The sequence below is a fragment of the Rana temporaria genome, chromosome 5 (assembly GCF_905171775.1).
Source record: "Rana temporaria chromosome 5, aRanTem1.1, whole genome shotgun sequence".
Lineage (NCBI taxonomy): Eukaryota > Metazoa > Chordata > Amphibia > Anura > Ranidae > Rana > Rana temporaria.
Window position 1 is genome coordinate 324,444,162 of NC_053493.1, and position 23,022 is coordinate 324,467,183.

The 23,022-nt window shown below is 43.3% G+C and overlaps 1 protein-coding gene across 2 annotated transcripts in view; it reads left to right on the plus strand.

The window, feature by feature from the left end:
• Positions 1-496: 496 nt before the first annotated feature.
• FAM110B (family with sequence similarity 110 member B) overlaps positions 497-23,022 on the plus strand; it is a 212,444-nt gene continuing 189,918 nt past the window's right edge. Inside the window, exon 1 of one of the 2 annotated variants that reach the window (XR_005749504.1) lies at positions 497-767. The gene's annotated coding sequence lies outside the window, so the exon portion shown is untranslated. The remainder of the gene's footprint in view (positions 768-23,022) is intronic. The other variant, XM_040354238.1, reaches the window with a different exon arrangement.

Consider the following 23,022-nt stretch of genomic DNA (forward strand, 5'->3'; position numbering starts at 1 on the left):
CCTTTATATTACCCCCTTCCCCTTGCTTTGGCAATGCTAACATGTATTTGGTCCTGCCAATAAAGCTTATTTGAATTGAATTTGAATTGAATTGAATTGAATTGAGAAAGAGAGAGAGAGAGAGAGAGAGAGAGAGAGAGAGAGAGAGAGAGAGAGAGAAAGAAAGAGAAAGATATATATATATATATATATATATATATATATATATATATATATATATATACACACTATATAACTATCTAAAATAAATAAATTATATATATATATATATATATATATATATATATATATATATATATATATATATATATACACACACACACACACATACACACACACATATACACACACACACACACACACAATTTACATGTAGGAGAGAAGTCAGAATAGATTTGGGAAGGAAGTGGTTAAGGGAAGATATTGTTCAGCCAGGACCCCCCCCCCCCCCCCCCCCCTCTCTCTGCTGATCAGTAGACATGTCACTAGTCTAAGGATCAGTGAGCGATCTACAAAGACACCGCTAGGTGGCGCTGAGATCTCCACATGGTGAGGTTTAAATTCCCAATAAAACACAAAAAAAGAAGCAGAAGAAGAAGAAGAAGCAGCATTGATGTGATCCCTCCCCCTCCCCAGGAAGTGGAAAGGGCTGAGCTGTTCCTGGGGACGATACATTTCATTCACAGTGCTGTGTGTGGAGTGTGCAGAGTGCTGACCATTGCTGTGCCTCCTCCAGCCTGCACAGAGCCAGGACTCAGGTCACCAAGGTGAGATCCCTTCCCCTGTACTGCATGTCATTGGGGGGGCTGAGATCAGCTGTACACAGAGGGGAGGGATAGGACAGGATCATTGTCTGTCTGTGTGTGTTGTCATCCTAGGGATGGAGGGTGTATGATGGGGACTGACTCTTCCCCAGCTGCTGTCATTGCTGTGCATGCCTTTGTTCTCACTCAGGGGCAGGGAGAAGACAACACTCACCTGCAATTATTGTATAGTGTGCATGGGAGTCAGGAGCTTCCTATTATTATAGGGCAGAAATCTCTCCTTCTCCGATCAGGTGACCCCCCCCCCTTTCATTGTCATCAATGAGTTAAAGTCATATTCAGCCTAAAAGCAACATTTTATAAATTGCAGCTTCGCAATCCTACAATGCAGCGTCTGCCTTCCTTTTCTTCTTTCCACCTGGTGATCCGGCTAGTATCACACTTCCTTCCTAGGTTGTCTCTTCTCTGGATGGAGGAGTAACAGAGACCCCTCTGTCCAGCAGCAGTGTCAGTCTGGGGAGCAGGGAGAGATTTCTAGGGACCTGACAAAACCAAACACGTTTGAGTCCTGTGAATGTGGCGCGTTAAACCCGCAATCTGTTTGCGTTTACCACACTGCGCCCTTTGCGGTCTGCGGCGGGTGTCAGCGCAATGTTAATGAAACCCCAAATGCAAGTCGCAAATGCAGTGCATTTGTCTCCATCGTATAGCATAGTACAAAACGACCATGCGTTTCTAAAATTGGTGCGTGCACAACTTTTGGCGTGATGTAGATGTAGTGCGACTTGACAAATAAAACTACTTTGGCATGATGTGCTGCGATTTGAACCCATTCAAAATGAATCGCACCTCACTGAATGGCATGTGAATCGCACAGGAATGAGGTGAGTGGCATGTGAATTGCACAGGAATGAGGTGAATGGCATGTGAATTGCACAGGAATGAGGTGAATGGCATGTGAATTGCACAGGAATGAGGTGAATGGCATGTGAATTGCACAGGAATGAGGTGAATGGCATGTGAATTGCACAGGAATGAGGTGAATGGCATGTGAATTGCACAGGAATGAGGTGTGATTCATAGGACTTAACCACTTAAGGACCGGACCAATATGCTGCTAAATGACCCAAGGGGTTTTTACAATTCGGCACTGCGTCGCTTTAACAGACAATTGCGCGGTCGTGCGACGTGGCTCCCAAACAAAATTGGCGTCCTTTTTTCCCCACAAATAGAGCTTTCTTTTGGTGGTATTTGATCACCTCTGTGGTTTTTATTTTTTGCGCTATAAACAAAAATAGAGCGACAATTTTGAAAAAAAATTCAATATTTTTTACTTTTTTCTATAATAAATATCCCCCAAAAACATATATAACATTTTTTTTCCTCAGTTTAGGCCGATACGTATTCTTCTACCTATTTTTGGTAAAAAAAAAAAAATCGCAATAAGCGTTTATCGATTGGTTTGCGCAAAATTTATAGCGTTTACAAAATAGGGGATAGTTTTATTGCATTTTTTTTTTTTTTTTTTTACTACTAATGGCGGTGATCAGCGTTTTTTTTTCGTGACTGCGGCATTATGGCGGACACTTCGGACAATTTTGACACATTTTTGGGACCATCGTCATTTTCACAGCAAAAAATGCATTTAAATTGCATTGTTTATTGTGAAAATGACAGTTGCAGTTTGGGAGTTAACCACAGGGGGCGCTGTAGGAGTTAGGGTTCACCTAGTGTGTGTTTACAACTGTAGGGGGGTGTGGCTGTAGGAATGACGTCATCGATCGAGTCTCCCTTATAAAAAGGATCACTCGATCGATACGCCGCCATAGTGAAGCACGGGGAAGCCGTGTTTACATACGGCTCTCCCCGTTCTTCAGCTCCGGGGAGCGATCGCGACGGAGCGGCTATAAACAAATAGCCGCGCCGTCATCCCGGATCGCTCCCCGCGGGAATCCGACCACCGCATGTAGCGGGGGGGGGGGGGTTTTTCCCGATCCGACCCGCGGAAAGGCGGGGACGTACATGTACGCCATTGTGCCTGTATGTGCCATTCTGCCAACGTACATCTACATGCGGCGGTCTGGAAGCGGTTAAAGCAGAACTGAACCCATCGATGTAACGGTTTTCCCAAAATGGTTACATTCAAGGCATGCCGTGAGTACCTGTCACAGTTGCTTGGGCTCTTATCCAAACTGTCAAGCCATCAGGTAACTGGTGTCATAACTACTTACATGTGCAGCATCATGACAACTGCAGATCAAACAGAGGCTAAGATGGCAGCTTCCTTGGCTGAAACGGATTGGAGGGTTTACTTCCACTTTAAGCAGTTACAGCAACCGTCTTTTTTTACTTTTTGGTATAAAGGCTTCACGTAAATAAAAGCTGATCATTGTAAGCACCCTGCCAGTGATAAATGGTTTGTCTCATTCCTCTTAAGCAGGGGTCTCAAACTGGCGGCCCTCCAGCTGTTGTGAAACTACAAGTCCCATGAGGCATTGCAAGGCTGACAGTTACTGTGCCTTGCAAAACTATCCCCCCCCCCCCCCCCCCCCCCCCTTGGCATTTGTCATGCTTTGTTGCCTCGCAACCTGGAATTAACATGGATTGTTTGAGGATTGGCATCATTTAGTTTACAGAACATGCCCACAACTTTGAAGATTGTATTATTTATTTTTATTGTGAAGCAAATAGGACAAAATAACAGAAAAAGTAAATGTGCATAACTATTCACCCCCCATAAAGTCAATACTTTCGTCACCTATCACAGCTCCAAGTCGTTCGGATAAGTCTCTGTGAGCTCATCATATCCTACCACTGGGATATTTGCCAATTCCTCCTTACAAAACTGCTCCAGCTCCTTCAAGTTGGATGGTTTGCGCTTGTGAACAGCAATCTAAGTCTGGCCACAGATTTTCTGTTGGATTGAGGTCCGGGCTTTGACTAGGCCATTCCAACACATTTACATGTTTCCCCGTAAACCACTCAAGTGTTGCTTTAGCAGTGTGTTTGGGGTCATTGTCCTGCTGGAAGGTGAACCTCCGCCCTAGCCTCAAATCACACACAGAGTGGTGCAGGTTTTGCTCAAGAATGGGGTAGATTCAGGTAGGGGCGCACTCTGATACGGCGGCGCAGCGTATCGTATTTACGATACGCCGCCGTAACTTACAGGAGCAAGTGCTGTATTCACAAAGCACTTGCTCCATAAGTTGTGGCGGCGTAGCGTAAATGGGGCCGGCGTAAGCCCGCGTAATTCAAAAGTTGAAAGGGGGGCGTGTTTTATGTAAATAATGGATGACCCGACGTGATTGACGTTTTGTACGGACGGCGCATGCGCTGTCCATGTACATATCCCAGTGTGCATTGCTTCCAAGTACGGCGCAACAACGTATTGGTTTCGACGTGAACGTAAATTACGTCCAGCCCTATTCGAACGACTTGCGCAAACAACGTAAAAAAAATCAAATTTTGACGCGGGAACGACGTCCATACTTAACATTGCGTGCGCCTCCTAATAGCAGGAACAACCTTACGCCGAAAAAGCCTAACGTAAACGACGTAAATAAATTGCGCCGGGCGTATGTACATTTGTGAATCGGCGTATCTAGTTAATTTGCATAATCTACGCCGACAACAACGGAAGCGCCCCTAAGCGGCCAGCGTAAGAATGCACCCTAAGATACGACGGCGTAAGAGACTTATGCCCGTCGTATCTTAGGCTAATGTCAGCGTATCTAGCTTTCTGAATACAGAAAGTAGATACGCCGGCGCAGCTTTGGAATTACGCGGCGTATCTACGGATACGCCGGCGTAATTCTTTCCTGAATCTACCCCACTATTCCTGTATTTAGCACCATCCATCTTTCCCTCAACCCTGACCAGTTTCCCAGTCCTGACTGCTGAATAACATTTCCACTAGGGATGAGCTCCAGCGTGTTCGCACAGTCCGCGTGCAGAGCCCGCCAGGAAGTCGGCACGGCGCTGCGCTAATCACAGGCAGGGAGACATTGTCCCGATGCTCGGCTGCAGAGATCGGAGCTAATCCCCACAGCATGATGCTGCCACCACCATGTTCACTGTGGGCATGGTGTTCTTTGGGTAATGTGATGTGTTGGGTTTGCGCCAGACATAGCGTTTTCTTTGGCCAAAAAGTAAAATTTTAGTCTCATCAGACCAGAGCACCTTCCTCCATACATTTTGGGAGTCTCCCACATGCCTTTTCACAAACTCAAAACGTGCCATTTTGTTTTTTTTTGCTCAAAGTACTGTCTTTCTTCTGGCCACTCTGCCATAAAGCCCAACTCTATGGAGCGTACAACGTTTTGTCGTCCTATGTACAGATACTCCAGTCTCTGCTGTGGAACTCTGCAGCTCCTCCAGGGTTACCTTAGGTCTCTGTGCTGCCTCTCTGATTAATGCCCTCCTTGCCCGGTCCGTGAGTTTTGGTGTGCACCCCGTCTCTTGGTAGGTTTGCTGTTGTGCCATGTTCTTTCCATTTGGTTATGATAGATTTGATGGTGCTCCTAGGGATCATCAAATATTTGGATATTTTTTTATACCCTAACCCTGATTTGTACTTCTCAACAACATTGTCCCTTTCTTGTTTGGAGAGTTCCTTGGTCTTTGTGGCAGTGTTTGGTTAGTGGTGCCTCTTGCTTAGGTGTTGCAGCCTCTGGGGCCTTTTTAAAAAGGTGTGTGTATGTAATGACAGATCATGTGACACTTAGATTGCACACAGGTGGACATCATTTCACTAATTATGTGACTTCTGAAGGGAATTTGTTGCACCAGAGCTTTGTATGGGCTTTATAACAAACAGGGTGAATATATACGCCAATTATAATTTTTTATTTCTGAAAAATAGTTTTATGTATATATTTTTCTAATTTTACTTAGACAATTGTGTTCTGATCCATCACATATAATTCAGATATAAAAAACAAAAACAAAAACATTGAACTAAAGGCTGTAATGTAACAAAATAGGTAAAAAGCCGAGGGGGGTGAATACTTTTGCAAGGCACTGTACAAGCATGACTCCCACAGGCAGAGGCATGATGGGACTTGTAGTTTCCGCAACAGCTGGAGGGCCGCCAGTTTGAGACCCCTGATAAGGCTCGGTTCACACTAGCCCGACTCCCAGTGCAACTTTTATGTGACTTTCTACACTCTGTGGCATTGAAGTCGTATCGGGTTCACACTGCTGCGAATTATTTTGCGAATTTGAGCTGTTGCGATCGCTCAAATTCGCAAGTCATTTAAATAACATTGTTTTACATTAGTGCTGTTCACATCGGTGCGATGCGAATCTAAGCTGCATGCAAAAAGGGTCTTGTGCGAGTTTGATCCGTGTGCAATGCGAATTCAGCTCCATAGACTTCAATGTAAATCGTTCTGGAATCGCATTGATAGTTCACATATGTGCGAATTCCACCACACTATTCTCCACAAAAACCAGGAAGTACACAGGAAGTTAACACTTTTTTACATTATGATTCCATTGGCTAAAACAGGCGAGGGAAAACTCGGCCCTCCAGCTGTTTTGAACCTACAAGTCCCTAGAGACATTGCAAGACCCTGACAATCACAGGCATGACTCCTAGAGGCAGAAGCATGATGGGATTTGCAGTTTCACCACAGCTGGAGGGCCGAGATTGCCCACCCCTGGGCTAGAACATCAATCACAGCTCCTGAAATTCGCGGTAAATTCGCATCTCACACAGGACAAAAAAAAATGGAACAAATTCGCAGCGCAGCAGTGTGAACCTAGCCTCAAAGTCGGACCAAAGTAGTGCAGGAACCTTTTCTAAAGTCAGACAAACTTGTGTAGTATCAGTTAAAGTGATTGTAAAGTCATGTATTTATTTATTTTTTTCTTTAACAATAACAAACATGTTATACTTGCCTGCTCTGTGAATGGTTTTACACAGAGCAGCCCCAATCCTCCTCTTCTCGGGTCCCCCACCGACACTCCTGGCTTCTCCCTCCTGTTGAGTGCCCCCACAGCAAGCAGCTTGCTCTGGAGGCATCCAAGCCACAGCTCTGTTTGTCCATTCAGACACAGAGCTGTGGTTCGGCCCCACCCCCTCTCCACATTGGCTAACTGACTTGATTGACAGCAGCGGGAGCCAATGGGGTCCCGTGCAGCCGAGTCTCTCGTGCACATTGCTGGATCAAGATGGGGCTCAGGTAAGTATTAGGGGGCTTCTGCACACAGGATTTGGGGGTTCTAAGTAATTTTCTAGCAAAACATTTCTAGATTTTTACATGTTGGCCCGGATAGGAAGTAGTTAATGGAATTCTCAAATGTGGTGGTAGTATATATATATATATATATAGTTATAGTTATAATTTTTTTTTTTTTATTATTTATACAGGATTTATACAGCGCAAACAGTTTGCGCAGCGCTTTACATCAGGATAATACATCAGCACAATTTTTATTTTTAGTCACCTTTTTGCGCCTGATCTCCCGGATCTGGGGCCCGGTACTGGCCAAACTTGGCACACATGTAACCCCACTCCTCCTCTACAAGTGTGCAAAGTTTATTGTCTGGGGGACTGGCTGGGGAGCACACATTTTTCAAAGCCAGGCACCCCTTCTATAGACTCCCATGTTAAACGTCAGTCTAGGCATGGGCACAGTGAGGCATGGGCACAGAGAGGAATGCATATGGACACCCTAGGCTTATACTCAAGTCAATAGTTTTTAAATTTTTTTGTGGTAAAATTAGGCGCCTTGGCTTATATTTGGGTCGGCTTATACTCGAGTGCGTGTGTATGTGTGTGTGTGTGTGTATATAATATAATATAATATAATATAATATATATATATATATATATATATTACATTTTTTTTTTTTTTCTGTATAAATGTTCAAATTATTTTTGGTGTACCCCTCTACTGCTTAAATAAATCGGCACCATAATGTTTATTAACTATATTGTACCAGTGCCAGGCTGTACCTGGTTGGTTATCTCTATTGTCCATATGCCTTTTTTAGTATTTACTTTAGATTTATATGTCACTGATAAATTCTGCCACACTGTACACGGGACATCTGCCTCCCTATAAACTCTCCGGGGTGAATTTTTATTGCCCTGTAAAATAACGAACGCACAATGTTGTTCTATTCATATTTATCTTTCTGTGTTGGATCCGTTTGTAGTAATAATTAAGTCTTGTGATGGAAATAATTCTAGGAATTGATAGGATCTGTTTATAAATACACTTAATATACAAAGTCTAGAGGAGACGACCTTTGTCACATGGAAACGTGTTATCAGAAGGTTTCTCAAGGGCAAGTTTTGCATTGAAGTATAACATTGGCAATCTGGCAGCAAGTTTTATTATTTCTAACCTTGACAAGGTGTGATCCGGCTCTGTGTGTATTGACTTGTAGTAGAGACCTTTATTGTATGCTTAATGACCTTTTGGAAATTGTCAATGGTAAAAGCTTTTCATTCCACAGAGTTCTGATCCGCCTTGCTGGAATTATTAGGACTCTTTTGTTGCCCAATCTTCTGTGGATCGCTGTTCAGGGGGTGTTTGACAGGCAGCTGGGAGGCATTTTGTCACCGTATTTCACATCACTGTGCCACAACCACAAGCGTTGTGTTGCAGCCCCATTCATTTGAATGGGGAAGATGTCTGTTGCACTTCTTTACAGGCTACAATTCGTGTAAGGTGCTGTAACCTTCCAACCTTGGCTTGGAAGGTTGTGAAGTCCTCAGCTCTTCCTTGTGTGAGCTGGCGCCATCTGGTGGTGGCCGTTGGTATTTACAAGTTAAGCATTACAAGTTAAACAGCAATTCTAATGTAATTTTTCACTATTTTCACTGCCATCTTCTTCCCTTTAATTAGAACCCCAAAACATTATATAGATTTTTTATTCTAACACCCTAGAGAATAAAATGGTGACCGTTGCAATACTTTCTGTCACGCAGTATTTGCGCAGCGGTCTTACAAGCGCACTTTTTTGGGAAAAAAATTACACTTTTTTTTTTTAATTAAAAAATAAGACAACCGTAAAGTTATCCCCATTTTTTTTTTTTTTTTTTTTTTATTATGAAAGATAATGTTACGCCAAGTAAATTCATACCCAACATGTCACGCTTCAAAATTGCGTCCGCTCGTAGAATGCCGACAAACTTTTACCCTTTAAAATCTTCATAGGCGACGTTTAAAAACAATCTACAGGTTGCATGTTTTGAGTTACAGAGGAGGTCTATGGCTAGAATTATTGCTCTCGCTCTAACGATCGCGGCGATACCTCACATGTGTGGTTTGAACACCGTTTACATATGCGGGCGCTGCTCACGCATGTGTTCGCTTCTGCGCGCAAGCTCGTCGGGACGGGGTGCGTTTTCTGGCTCCTAACTTTTTTAGCTGGCTCCTAGATTCCAAGCAAATTTGTCAAACCCTGGGTAAAGCCCATAATAAGGCTTACCTGTAGCTACCCCAGATATCTCCTATCTGCACGGTTTAGGAGATATCTCTAGTATCGGCACATGCGCAGTGAAGAAACGGCTTGATTGTGCCGTTACGGGTGGCTGCCGTGCGCATGCGCAGGAGTGACGTCATTGTGGCTCCGGGCAATCGCAGCACCGGAGCTCACCATACTTGAAAATAACTCCATAAAACATGTCGCCGGTCAGAGCAGTGTGTCGGGTCCGCTGCAGGGGCTTCGATCTAAGGTGAGTATTTCATAATGAGCTAGTATGCTATGCTTTTGTCTTAGCAGGTGTTTTTTTTTTTGGGGGGGGGGTAACTAAGTGTTTACCCCCCCCCCCCCCCTGTAGTAGAGAGGGCGCATGCAGCAACCACGACTGATTGCTCCTATATACCCACTGACAGCTGATCATAGTAAACATGAGTGTTACTATGTATCAGACTGTCATATTTTATGAATGAATTGGGAATCTCTATACAGTTTCCTTATTACATTCAAGTAAAGTGCTACAGAGAATCCTGTTCTCTGTCTCAAAAAATAGATATGGGGGTATGTTTAGACCTCTGATATCTCACCAAAGTAAAAAAAAAAAAAAATTTTATATTGGTATTTTTTACAGGTAATACACTAAAGTGGATGTAAACCCAATTCATGAAATTGTTCTATCATCTCTCTTCAATGAGCCAAGTCCCATAGCTCTCTCCTGACCTTCCTCTGTTATCAGCCTGATAACTCCTGACAAACTCTGACACATCAGGTAAAAGCAGCCTGAAATTTCTGTCAGGGGAGGTTGCTATAAATTGATTAACAGGGAACTGGCCCTGTTACAAAACACCTTTTGAGAGTTTCTGCCAATTATGAGAGGGGGTGTGTGCCTTTCCTCCAATCAGCAATTTTAGCTGTCTTGCCTGTATGCCCAGACTTCACACTCTGTGTTAAACAGGAAGAGAACATTTCCTAACACGATCTGAACATTCTAAACAGTATATAAATGTGAAGACAGCAGATATACATATAAAACCTATGTAGGGAGGTTTAGTTCATCCCTAATGTATCATCTGAGGCTGTTCACTTCACTGGGTGTATGGAGGGTTTACATACACTTTAAGCTAAAAAAAAGTGTATCAAGAGAGTTTAGGTGGGGCAGTAAGACCTCAACTCAACTGCCTTGTTTTTAACCACTTACGGACCAGCTGATGCCGATATATACGCCGGCACTTTTGAAGAGGGATATCTTTGTTATGGCAGCAACTAGCTGCCATAACCTAGATATCCTCTTCTTCAGTGAGCGGTCCTCTTTCAGATAAAAGTGGTCTCTGTGGCGAATTCGCCGCAAGATCACTTTTACCAGTGGCGGGAGAGGGGGGTATGGAGAGGAGTGAGGGGATGATGGCCCCCCACTATCTACATATCATTGCAGGGTGGAAGCGACGTCAAAACGTCACTTCCGCCCATATTTTTTTTATTGCATATTAGAGTAAATGAGCTCTGAGGTCTTTTTGACCCCAGATCTCATATTTAAGAGGTCCTGCCATGCTTTATTTCTATTACAAGGGATGTTTAAATTCCTTGTAATAGAAATAAAAGTGACACTTTAAAAAAAAAAAAAAAGAACATTGTAAAATAAATAAGACAAAAAAATGCGCCCAGTCCCGCCGAGCTCGCCTGCAGAAGCGAACGCATACGTGAGCAGCGCCTGCATATAAAGACGGTGTTCTAACCACACATGTGAGGTATCGCCGCGATCATTCGAGCGAGAGCAATAATTCTAGCTCTAGACCTCCTCTGTAAGGGCCCTATCACACGTGCGGACGTACGGACTGTTTATTACAAGTCCGTTTACGGACTTGTAATGTATCCCTATGGGATTGCAGATGTTAGCGGATGATGCATCCGCTAACGTCCGTAACGATCCGTGTCCGCAAAAATCCGCTTTTCAGACAGAAAAAAAAATATTTTTCTTCCGTCTGGCGGAACGGACCGTATTCATCCGATTCCCCATAGGGGAGAGCGGAGGAGAGACAGGGCGGTCTCTGCACTGTGTGCGGGGACCGCCCTGTCCGCCGACAGCTCAGCAGGGATTAACGGAGGAATCCCTGCTGAGCCAAACGGGCTAACGGAGCGGATCAATACGAATCCGCTCCGTGGATTCATGCAACCTGTAGAATTATTATTATTATTATTATTATTATTATTATTATTATTATTATTATTATTATTATTTTTTTTTTTTTCTTAAACTTAAACTATGGAGATTTTTAAGGGTAAAAGCTTGTTGCCATTCCACGAGCGGGCGCAACTTTTGAAGCGTGGCATGTTGGTTATCATTTTACTCGGCATAACATTATCTTTCACAATATAAAAACAACTGGACTTACTTTACTGTTGTCTTATTTTTTTTAATTCAAATTTTTATTTTTATTTTAAGTGCGCTTGTAAGACTGCTGCACAACAGTGTGACAAAAAGTATTGCAACAACTGCTATTTTATTCTCTAGGGTGTTAGGAAAAAAATACATGTTTGGGGGTTCTAAGTAATTTTGTAGAAAAACAAAAACCCCCAAATCTCAGGGGCTCGGGGCTTAAATGGTTAAACCGTAAACTAGGCCTTACTGTCTGTAGCCCTCCTCATGTAGATGTGAATGATCTTGTTGCATAATGGTAACTTATTTCTTGCAATATAGTTCTGTATTGTGAACACTGTGTGGCTCATCGCTAAGTATGTCATTATTGCATTACCGCGACATTGCCTATTTAGAGCAACCATACTCTAGCTGTCATTGGCTTACTAGCCCTGCAAACATAAAATCTTTATGTCTGATTCCTCAGCAAGCCACCTTTATGTGTGCACGCAAGCTTCGCTACGGTTTCCATAGCAATCATTCAGAAATAATCTGCCATTAGTCCGTCGTAAAATACTGAAGGTCGATGTTTGACGGAACATCATCGCTTGTACTGCCAAGGTGAAGGCACGCATGCACAGAAAAAAGAACATTTCAGTCTGGGCCAGACCTTCTCAGCCTTTGTACTCTAGGGGAAACCCATAAAAACAATATATAAGGGAACCCCTTCTAAAATAAGTTTATCCAGTGTCCATATGAGAAATTGAGCTTTACTTTGGTCAGTGGGAAAGTGATCGCAATGCCCCCCTCCTCTCGGACAGCAAATGGTATTGGCCCCCGGAACTAAGCAGGCGCTACCAGATGGGAAGTCAATTAGTCACAGCTCAAGTAACCCCCTAGGAATCTCTGGAGGAACCCAGGTTGGGAATGGCTGGTCTGCGTCATAACTAGCCGGCTGTTTGTGTGCAAAGAGAATGAACTAGATGGAACTTTTCTTCATTTATCACAAGAGTGGTATATAGAGATGCATACTGACAACATCCCATAATACAATGATATGGAAATCGCCAGAAATGCTGAAGGTGGTGGAAGATTATAATTTAGTTGAGCTCGGTTCCCACTAGTGCGACTTAAAGACACGTAAAGTTGCATGACGAGTCACAGCCCATTGATTTCAATGGCACATGTTCCAATCTATGCAACTTGGTCACAGCAACTTTGACGTTTGCACACTACTTTTGATGTGACTTTCTTGCAACTTAAGTGCCAGAGAGTGCAAAGTTGCTGCAAAGTCGCACTAGTGGGAACAAAGTCTTAAAGCAGAATTTCAGTCGGATATAAATGGCCAGCCCTTCTGTTACTATTAATTCATAAAACCCCTAAGACTCCCCCTGCAATATTTGTAACACATTTGGGGTGTTTTTTTTTTTTTTTTACCCACGCTGAGTTTTATGTGTTTTTAATTTTTTTTTGCGTTGTTGTTTTTATGCATGTTTGCATGATTGTGTTTGTGCTGCGCTGAAAAGTGCATGCCATCCTTTTTTTACGAGCTGGGCAAACCCAATGCAATGTTCTGGTGTGACAGTTTTTTTTTTTTTTTTTTCTGGTTGCCAAGCATTGGGAAAAGGATCCCAAACGCACCGCACCACATCTGATGTGAATGAATCATTAGACCTCATTCAAACCTAAGTGACCTGAAACACGTTCCCTGAAGTGCTTCAGTGTTCAAGATTCCAGTTTAGTGCTGGTTCACACTAGTATGACTTAAGCCTCACAAAGTTGCATGCCAAGGGGAAAACGCATTATATTCAATGGTGCCCATTCTCATCGATGCAACTAAGCATGGCACAACTTTGGAAAGGGTTCCTGTGCTACTTTGATGCAATTTTTTTTTTTTTTTTTTTTTAACAGTGCAATTTGGTCCTATGAGGTCTCGTACACACGACCAGACATGTCCGATGAAAACGGTCTGCGGACCGTTTTCATCGGACATGTCTGCTGGGTGATTTTGGTCTGATGTGTGTACACACCATCAGACCAAATTCCCCGCGGACAGAATACGCGGTGACGACGATGACGCGGCGACGTGCGCGAACCCGGAAGTTCAATGCTTGCACGCATGCGTCGAATCACTTCGACGCATGCGCGGGATTTCGGGCCAGCGGACATGTCCGATGAGTCGTACTGACCATTGGACATGTCCGACGGACAGGCTTCCAGCGGACAAGTTTCTTAGCATGCGAAGAAACTTTTGTCCGCTGGAAACCTGTCCGCTAGGCCGGAAAACTGTCCGGTAGGCCCTACACACGGTCGGACATGTCCGCGGAAACTGGTCCGACGGACCAGTTTCCGCGGACATGTTCGGTCATGTGTACAAGGCCTGAGAGGCCAGTTCACACCAGACACAGTTCCGTGCGTTTTTTTTTTTTTTCTTCACTAAAAATGCCCGCACAGTGTTTTTCATGTATTACAATGGCTCTAGTTCACACCATGCAGTTATTTTCCATTCAGTTTCCGATGCAGAAACTGACCGGAAATGACTGTATTGGTGTAGAAAAAACTAAACTGTATGGAACTACATCTGGTGTGAACTGGCCCTAAAAATGCATGCAGTGTTTTCCATGTATTCCATTGACTCTAGTTTACACCATGCAATTAGTTTCCGGTGCAGAAACTGACTGTATGGTGTGAACTAGAGCCAATGGAATACATGGAAAACACTGCATGCATTTTGTGCAGGACAAAAGCGCACGGAACTGCATCTGGTGTGAACTGGCCCTTAAAGATGCAAAGTTGAACTACATAATCGCACCGCAGCGATGTGAACCGAGCTTCATACTTATCAGTACCTGAGTGTCCAGCCAGTTCAGTTCATACCTGAGTGTCCCGCCACCTAAAGCTTGTTGCTGGATGCGCAAAAAGAAAAAGTAAGTACATATGAGCTTTTTGGCTACTGTGGACTTCAATGAGAGTACCTGAAAAGCGCATAACCTGCTCTTTTAATTTTATTTATTATTTTGCTCAATTACTTGCCTCACCTCCTCCTACTATCTTGCCGCCTTTTTCTTTTCTTTCTTTTTTTTTTCCTCCTCCTAGTAAACTGAAGTCAAGTCTGATAGCTTTGGGTTTCTATAATTTTCTCTCCTCTATCTTGGCTCTTTGTCCTGACTTATTTAGTATGATAAACAGTTGTACAATATTCGGTAACTTGCATTTTAATGGTGATAGTTCAGACAGTTTTCTTTCCCAGGGGATCTTAGAGAACCATTTCAGACTATTATAGACAGATCCTTATCTAGAGACGAAAATCTGGCGCACATCTGTCACAATATTTAATAAAACCCCTCTCATGGTGCTCTATGCAGGAGGAAACAGCTGTGGTCCAGAGGAACTGAAGCTGCATAGTAACTAATGGATTTCTTGTAGCTGTATATGACATAGATTTTATATACACGTGTATTTTATTTAGTTGGTGGTAAAGCTTTGTGTAGAACAATGACAAGTGATAATGGACAACTGTTACATTGTATAACATTCAGGTATGACTTTTATGCAACTTTTTAGACCCCATTCACACTGCTAGCGTGGCCGCGTTAAATTGTTTCAGTGGCGCTTTTTGGCCACTAGCGGGATACTTTTAACTCCGCTAGCAGGCGAGGAAAGGGTTAAAACTGACCGCAAAGCGCTTTTCAGGCTCTTCGGCAGCGCTGCCCATTGATTTCAATAGGAGGGGGTGTAGGAGCAGCTCCTTTGCCGCCCTAAAGACGCTGCTTGCAGGACTCTTCCCGCCCCAGTGTGAAAGCACTCGGTATTGAGAGGCATTTTACAGGTGCTATCTTTTTAGCCCTAAAGCGCCTGAAAAACGCCTCAGTGTGAAGGGGGTCTGAGGGTTACAATTGAAGTCTATGGGCCTCAAGTTGCATAAAAGTCAGACCAAAGTAGTGCATGTATGAATGGTTTCCAAGTGTAAATGGAGCCCTACAAGTACTTCAGCCCAGGACCATTTTCATGGTCAAAGACCAGGCCACTTTTTGCGATTCGGAACTGCGTCGCTTTAACTGACAATTGTGCGACGTGACTCGCAAACAAAATTTACGTCCTTCTAATTCATTTTTTTTTTTTTTTTTTTTTTAAATAGAGCTTTCTTTTGGTGGTATTTGATCACCTCTGCGATTTTTTTTTTTTATTTTTTTTTTTTTATTTTTATTTGTGCTATAAACAAAAAAAAAAGTGACAATTTAAAAAAAAAAAAAAATTCTATTTTTTTTTTTTTTTTTACTTTTTGCTATAGCTATCCCCCCCCCCAAAAAAAACATTTTCTTTCCACAGTTTAGGCCGAGTATTCTTCTACATATTTTTTGGTTTAAAAAAACGCAATAAGCGTTTATTGATTGGTTTGAGCATAAAATGGGACCATTGTCATTTTTACAGCGATCAGTGCTATAAAAATGCACTGATACTGTAAAAATGACACTGGCAGTCAAGGGGTTGACCACTAGGTGGCGCTGCAGGGGTTAAGTGTTCCCTAGGAAATGATTCTTACTGATGGGGGGCATGGCTACATGTGACACGTCACTGATGACCATTCCCGATCACGGGGAACAGTCAGTGACAGTGTCACTAGGCAGAATAGGGGAATGCCTTGTTTACAAAAAAAGCCTTGTTTACAAAAAAATTCAGAGAAATGTGGGTGTAATATATATATATATATTTCTCTTTCAAATAAGCTTTATTGGCAGGACCAAATACATGTTAGCATTGCCAAAGCAAGGGGAAGGGGGTAATATAAAGGGGAATGGACATAAGTCTGTGAAAGTCCTCAGTTTCTCATGTCCCTCTCAGTCGGTGACACACTGTCACATATTGGGCGGCTATCTTCACCATTGGCTCCTCTTCTCCCAGTAGAATTTGGAGTTTCCTCTTCTCTTCTGTAGAGTTGAAGTCCGGGATGAGAGCGGAGAGTCTCTGGAAGTGAGTGTCCCTCACTGATGAGTACTTGGTGCAATGTAGCAGGAAGTGTTCCTCATCCTCCGGGACCCCCTGGTTACATTGCTGGCACAGTCTCCTCTCCCTGGGCTTGTAGGTCTATCTGTGCCGTCCTAATTCCATTTCCAGGCTGTGGGCGCTCAGTCTGTACAGGCTCATTGTCTGTCCCTCTTTGGGGTCTTGTAGCACCTCCAGGTACGGGGCCAGTTTGTAGTCTCTCTGCAGTGACTGGTAAATTGTTAGTTTTTTGGAGTTTTTTATTTCGTGTCTCCATTCTCCAACATGTTTTTCTTTGGAGTTATAAGTTATGATTTTTATTTGAGATTTTGTCAGGCCGAATTGTTGAGAGATTTGGGGAGACAGGATGTTGATAAGTTGTTGCAGGCCACATGGCTTGGACTGGTTCTTGCTGTCCAGTAAGGCTTGATGGTGGTAGGAGTTGGGACTGCTGTTTTGTAGGTGGTCCCAGTATGATAGCGCCCTCTTCTGTACTGCGAGAAGTAAGGGAAATCTGCCCAACTCGGACCGGCAAGCACTGTTGGAGGTGCTCCGATGGACTTGCTTGCAAAATTCCAGATGGAATATTTCTGTTGGGCTGGGGTCCCATTTGGATTGGTCTGGGTAGGTGACAGGACCCCAAACTTCACTGCCATAAAGAAGAATTGGGCGATGACGCTATCAAATATTCTGAGCCAGACTCTCACGGGTGGTTTTAGGTGGTACAGCCGTCTCCTGATGGCATAGTAGGCTCTGCATGCCTTGTCTTTTAGTGTCTCTATGGCTGGCTTGAAGCTTCCTGATTGGGTAATGTCTAGGCCGAGGTATGTGTAGCTGTTAGTTTCATCCACAGTGCGGTTGTTTATTGTGAAGGAAGGGCTCTTTGTTTGTTTTGTATTTTTCTTTTGGAACACCCATGGTTTTTGTTTTGCTGGAGTTGATTGGTAGTGCCCATGTGGCGCTGTATTTCTCCAGAACTTCCAGGCTGTCTTGTAGGCCTTTCTCTGTTGGTGACAGAAGTAGGAGGTCATCTGCATACAGCAGGAACTTCACCTCGGTGTCATGTAGAGCCAGTCCTGGTGCTGGGGAGGATTCTAGAGCGGCTGCCAGTTCATTGATGTAGATCAGAGTTTCTCAACTCCAGTCCTCAAGGCGCCCCAACAGGTCATGTTTTCAGGCTTGCCATCATTTTGCACAGGTGATTTGCTCAGTTTCAATGCCTTAGTAATTGCTACAGCCGTTTCATCGGAGGGAAATCCTGAAAACATGACCTGTTGGGGCGCCTTGAGGACTGGAGTTGAGAAACATTGATGTAGATGTTGAAGAGGGTTGGACTTAGGCTGCAGCCCTGTCTGACTCCTCTGGCCTGTCGGAAGTGTTCAGTTCTTTTCCCATTCACCTTTACGCTGCAGCTGTTCTCAGTGTATGAACTCTTGATGACGTTGTATGTTTTCCCTCCTATTCCGCTCTCCAATAGTTTGAGGAACAGGCCTGGGTGCCACACTGAATCAAATGCCTTCTTAAAGTCCACAAAGCAGGCGAATATCTTCCCATGTTTTGTATGGTGGACATGGTTCTTGATGAGGCTGTGCAGGGTGTAGATGTGGTCTGTAGTGCGATGGTTTGGCATGAACCCCACCTGACTTTTTTGCTGAGGACATTGTGTTGTGTCAGGAAGTTGAGGATCCGTTTGTTGAGGATACTGTTGAATAGTTTCCCTAGTGTGCTGCTGACACATATCCCCCTGTAGTTGGATGGATCATACTGGTCTCCACTCTTATGGATGGCTGTTATGAGGCCTTGGTTCCATACTGTAGGGTAGTAACCAGCACTCAGGACCAGATTGAACAGTTTACACATTGCAGCGTGTGTCTCTCTCTCTCTGAACATCACCAATCGCTTAAGTTCTCGCAGCTCTCCTAGCAAAGAGCTGCAGACTCAGACAGCTCTGGGCTGTGGTGGCTGGCTCAGGCTCTCAGTGGCTCGCTGAGAGGCTAAGCTGGGAGTCGGTCCAGGGATTCGGGCAGATCCACACTCTATGGTCATGATGCAGAGCCTGGGCCGACTGTGTGATATCATCAGAGAGAGGACATCAGCCCACTCTCTGCTGAAAATGGGTCACAGGAGTGCAAAACAAACCACTTCTGTGACCCGTAGAAAAAGTACAACCAAACGAGCTCAGGCTGTACTTCACCTTTTCTTCACCTTTTTTAAATATTGTATATTTTTAAATGTTTGGATGACAGAGTAAGATATTGATGAAGACACTGTAGAGTCTCACATGCTAGGCTGGCCTGTATCATTGTAATATATCAGACTGCAGCTAACCCTGCTTAAACCTGGCCGAAGTTCTTAAGAAAATTTGCATGGACATTCTCAGAACATTCAAATGCCTTTTAAAAGATTTTGCTTTTAGCATTTAATTTTGGAAGGAACTGTTTTGAGAAAAATAAAATAAAAATTCATCCTGCTTCTTTGAATTTTCTAATTAACAGTTGGTGAAAATGAACATCATCAATTTGACCTCACTAATGATTTAGAATTTTTATATATATATATATATATATATATATATATATATATATATATATATATATATATATATATATATATATATATATATATATATATATATATATATATATATATATATATATATATATATATATATATATATATATATATATATATATTATAAAATTAGGGCTGTTACTGATTACAATTTTCGTGTTCGATTAATTATAACGCACATACATTTTTCAGTTCACCACCATATATAGTCCCCACTGTAATATGGTCCACCTCTCCCCCACTGTAATATGGTCCACATATCCCCCACTGTATAGGAAGATTAGTGCTTGCTTAGTCTTACCAGAGAAGCCGGACGAACACGAGCAGTTGAGGCTGGGTGATGACATCAGCACGCCGCTCTAGGCTCACCTAGGCTGCCGCCGGGTGGACCAAGATGGCTGCTGCTGCTCCGGGAGCTAGGCCGAAGCCGCAGCCTTTCCTATGCCCGAGGCAGCAGCGGAGCTCCAGATCACGTGGTGTGCCGATCCGCATATGGAGACCCGTTCGGATCACGGATCATTAACGATCCATTGTACCACTATGTAAATTTTTTTTTTTTTTTTTTTTTTTTTTTTTTTTTTTTTTTTTTTTAACATTATTTTCCTAAGAATCTTTATTTGAAATTCTACCCATCTATGGCCAGCTTAACTGGACTGACAGATGTGTAAACTAAGTGTTAGAAACAGGGCTTCTGTAAATAACCACGTAGATGCTGTAATAAACCAGCTCCTCTGTATGGATCTATGAAAGTACAGCCAACACCTTACTTTTTTGAACTGCATCTATTGATGATGGAAACACGCGTATCCTGACTTGCCAGAGATGGTATTAATGCATATTCATGTTTTCCATCTTTCTTCTCTCCCCCCTTTTATTTATTTTTTTATGTTATGAAGGAGCACTTTACCTAAATGGAAAACTGCAGCTGGCAGGATACTTTTCCAAGACATTGGTGTGGACCCCACCTGTTTACAGCTGGGTTTTGGCAAGTACAGGAGCAGCATAAGTGCTCAAGTGTTCCTATTATGTACATGCTGAGGTTTCCTGCTGACTAAAAGAAAGAATAAAGGAACCTTCATTAGTTACATGGTAGTCAGATGTGGAGGAACAACCTTGCCTCTAAAAAGATCTTTTATGCCAAGCCCTTTCATCTACATTAACGTCGGCTGGACACCATACCAGATCGTACGATTTTCGTTTAGTGGTATACGAGAATTTTCGTGACTTTAGTAACATATTCAATTTCTACTTGCGACTATTAAGCGAAAAAAGTCAGACGATCTGTCCGATTTTCGGATCGTGTGTACGGGCTAGGGCTGCAACGGATCACAGGTGATCCATGATCCGAACGGATCACCCCCTTCGGATCGGCACACACTGTGATCCGCGGATTGCCGCGGCTCCGGAGCTAGGCCAAAGCTTTCCTAACGTTATGGCCGCGGCTTCGGCCTACCTCCGGAGCCATGGTTATAACGTTAGGAAAGGCCATCTTGGTACACCCAGCAGCAGCCCTCCTCCTCTGTTTACACCCACAGAGGAGGAGGAGCCCACACTCGGACACACAGCTGGAACGGAAGTGACTCTGTACTACCTGAGGGGGGGGGGGAGTTTGTCTTACCTGAGGGGGGGAGGTTTGTCTTGCCTGAGGGGGGGGGCTGTCTTGCCTGAGGGGGGGGCTGTCTTGCCTAAGGGGATGTGGATATTACAGTGGGGGGGGGGGGGGGATGTGGATATTACAGTGGGGGGGGGGGGAGATGTGGATATTACAGTGGGGGAGATTTTTTATTTATTTTTTGCCGATCCGAAAAATGATCCGATCCGTGACTCCTGATCCGAGGAACGATCCGAACCGTGAGTTTTTTGATCCGTTGCACCCCTAGTACGGGCCATAAGCATACATTCTCCCCTAACTTCTGTCAGGAAATCTGTGCAATGGGAACATCAATGACTACATGTTTTTAGTAGAGTGGTGGAGACTTTTTCTGCTTCTAGACGCTGAAGCAAAAAAAACGCTAATACAGTAAAACCTTGGTTTGAGAGCGTTTTGCTAGACGAGCAAAATTTTTTAAATACATTTTGACTTGATATACCAGCGATGTCTTGATATTAGGCCCCATTCACACCTAAACGTTTTTTAGCTTGAAGCCTGGAGGGGGAAAAAATCTATTATTCTCTATGGAGGTGGTTCACATCTCCACTCCAAAACGCCTGAAGCTCAAACTTTTATTTTGTATTTTTTTTAGGCAGATTTGGAATTTTTTTTTTTTTTTTCATTGGTGACCTTTTGACCTGTACAAAATCGCGGCAAAAACGCAGCAAAAATCTAGGCGAAATCTCTGTAAAATTGTGCGACTTTCTGCCTTAAAATGCTATGTTCAGGTGTGAATGGGACCTAAGAGTAGCGTCATGTCACAACTGAGTAAAAAAAAGAGAGAGGCGCCTCTCAGGCCTTGTACACACGGCCGAACATGTCCGATGAAAACGGTCCGCGGACCGTTTTCATCGGACATGTCTGCTGGGAGGTTTTGGTCTGATGTGTGTACACACCATCAGATCAAAATCCCTGCGGACAGAGAACGCGGTGACATAGAAGACACCGACGTTCTCTGACACGGAAGTTCAATGCTTCTACGCATGCGTCGAATCAATTTGACGCATGCGCGGGATTTCGGGCCGCTGGTCATAACCAGCGGACATGAGTCGTACTAACCATCGGACATGTCCGACGGACAGCTTTCCAGCGGACAAGTTTCTTAGCATGCTAAGAAACTTTTGTCCGCTGGAAACCTGTCCGCTCGGTCGGAAAAGTGTCCGCTAGGCCCTACACATGGTCGGACATGTCCGGAAACTGGTCCGCGGACCAGTTTCAGCGGACATGTTCGGTCGTATGTACGAGGCCTAATTGTAGAAATTTGGTTACATTTAATGAAGATGCAACATTTTAGAGACGCCTCTCTTCTCCTTTTTATACTCTGTAGCTCCTGCTGGATTTTGCTTCTAATCCCCCTGTGGAGGCTTCCATTTGTGGATGGACAGTTTATGGTTACACAACCTATTCCATTGCTATAATCCTTTTTTATTTTTATTTGGACTATAAGGCTCCATGCACACTGAAGCTGAAAAAAGTTATAAAAAAATGCCAGTAGCTTGGCAGGGAGCCTTTCAAAGTTTTTTAGCGTTTTTGCAATAGCTTTAATCAGCGCTTTTTAGTGTAGATTTTTTTTTCAATGGATTAAAAAACGCTGGCACCGGCGTTTTTGAGAGTTTTTCTGCGTTTTTCAGCGTTTTGCATTTTTGAGCATTTTTTCCCGCCAAAAAACAGCACTTTGAAAGCAAATTTCGGCCATTCAGAAAAAAGCCAATAAACTCCAAAGCTCATTAACACTAAAAAACGCCCAGGTGTGCATGGGCACATAGGCTAACATTGAGTTCAGTTTATGGGCTTTAAAAAAAAAAAAAGCCAAAACGTCAATAAACTACAGTTTATCAGCTTCAGTGTGCATGGAGCCTAAACTGAAGGATTCCTGAATAAATGATTTTGGAACAAATCATTTGAGTTTCCATTATTTCTTATGGGGAAATTTGCTTTGATATATAAGTGCTTTGGATTACAAAGATGTTTCTGGAACAAATTCTGCTCACGATCCAAGATTTTACTGTAGCCTAAAGTAGTGTGCATGGACACATAAGGGGTTATTTACTAAAGGACAATCCACTTTGCACTGCAAGGACATGCAAGGAAAATAAAAAATAGCATTTTAGCTTGCACATGATTGGATGATAAAATCGGCAGAGCTTCCCCTCATTTCAGATCTACCCCTCAGATTTTACAGCGACTGCACTTGTAGAGCAAAGTGGATTTGCCTTTTTCTTAAATGACCTCCATAGAATAACACTGTTTAGCTTCTAGGAGC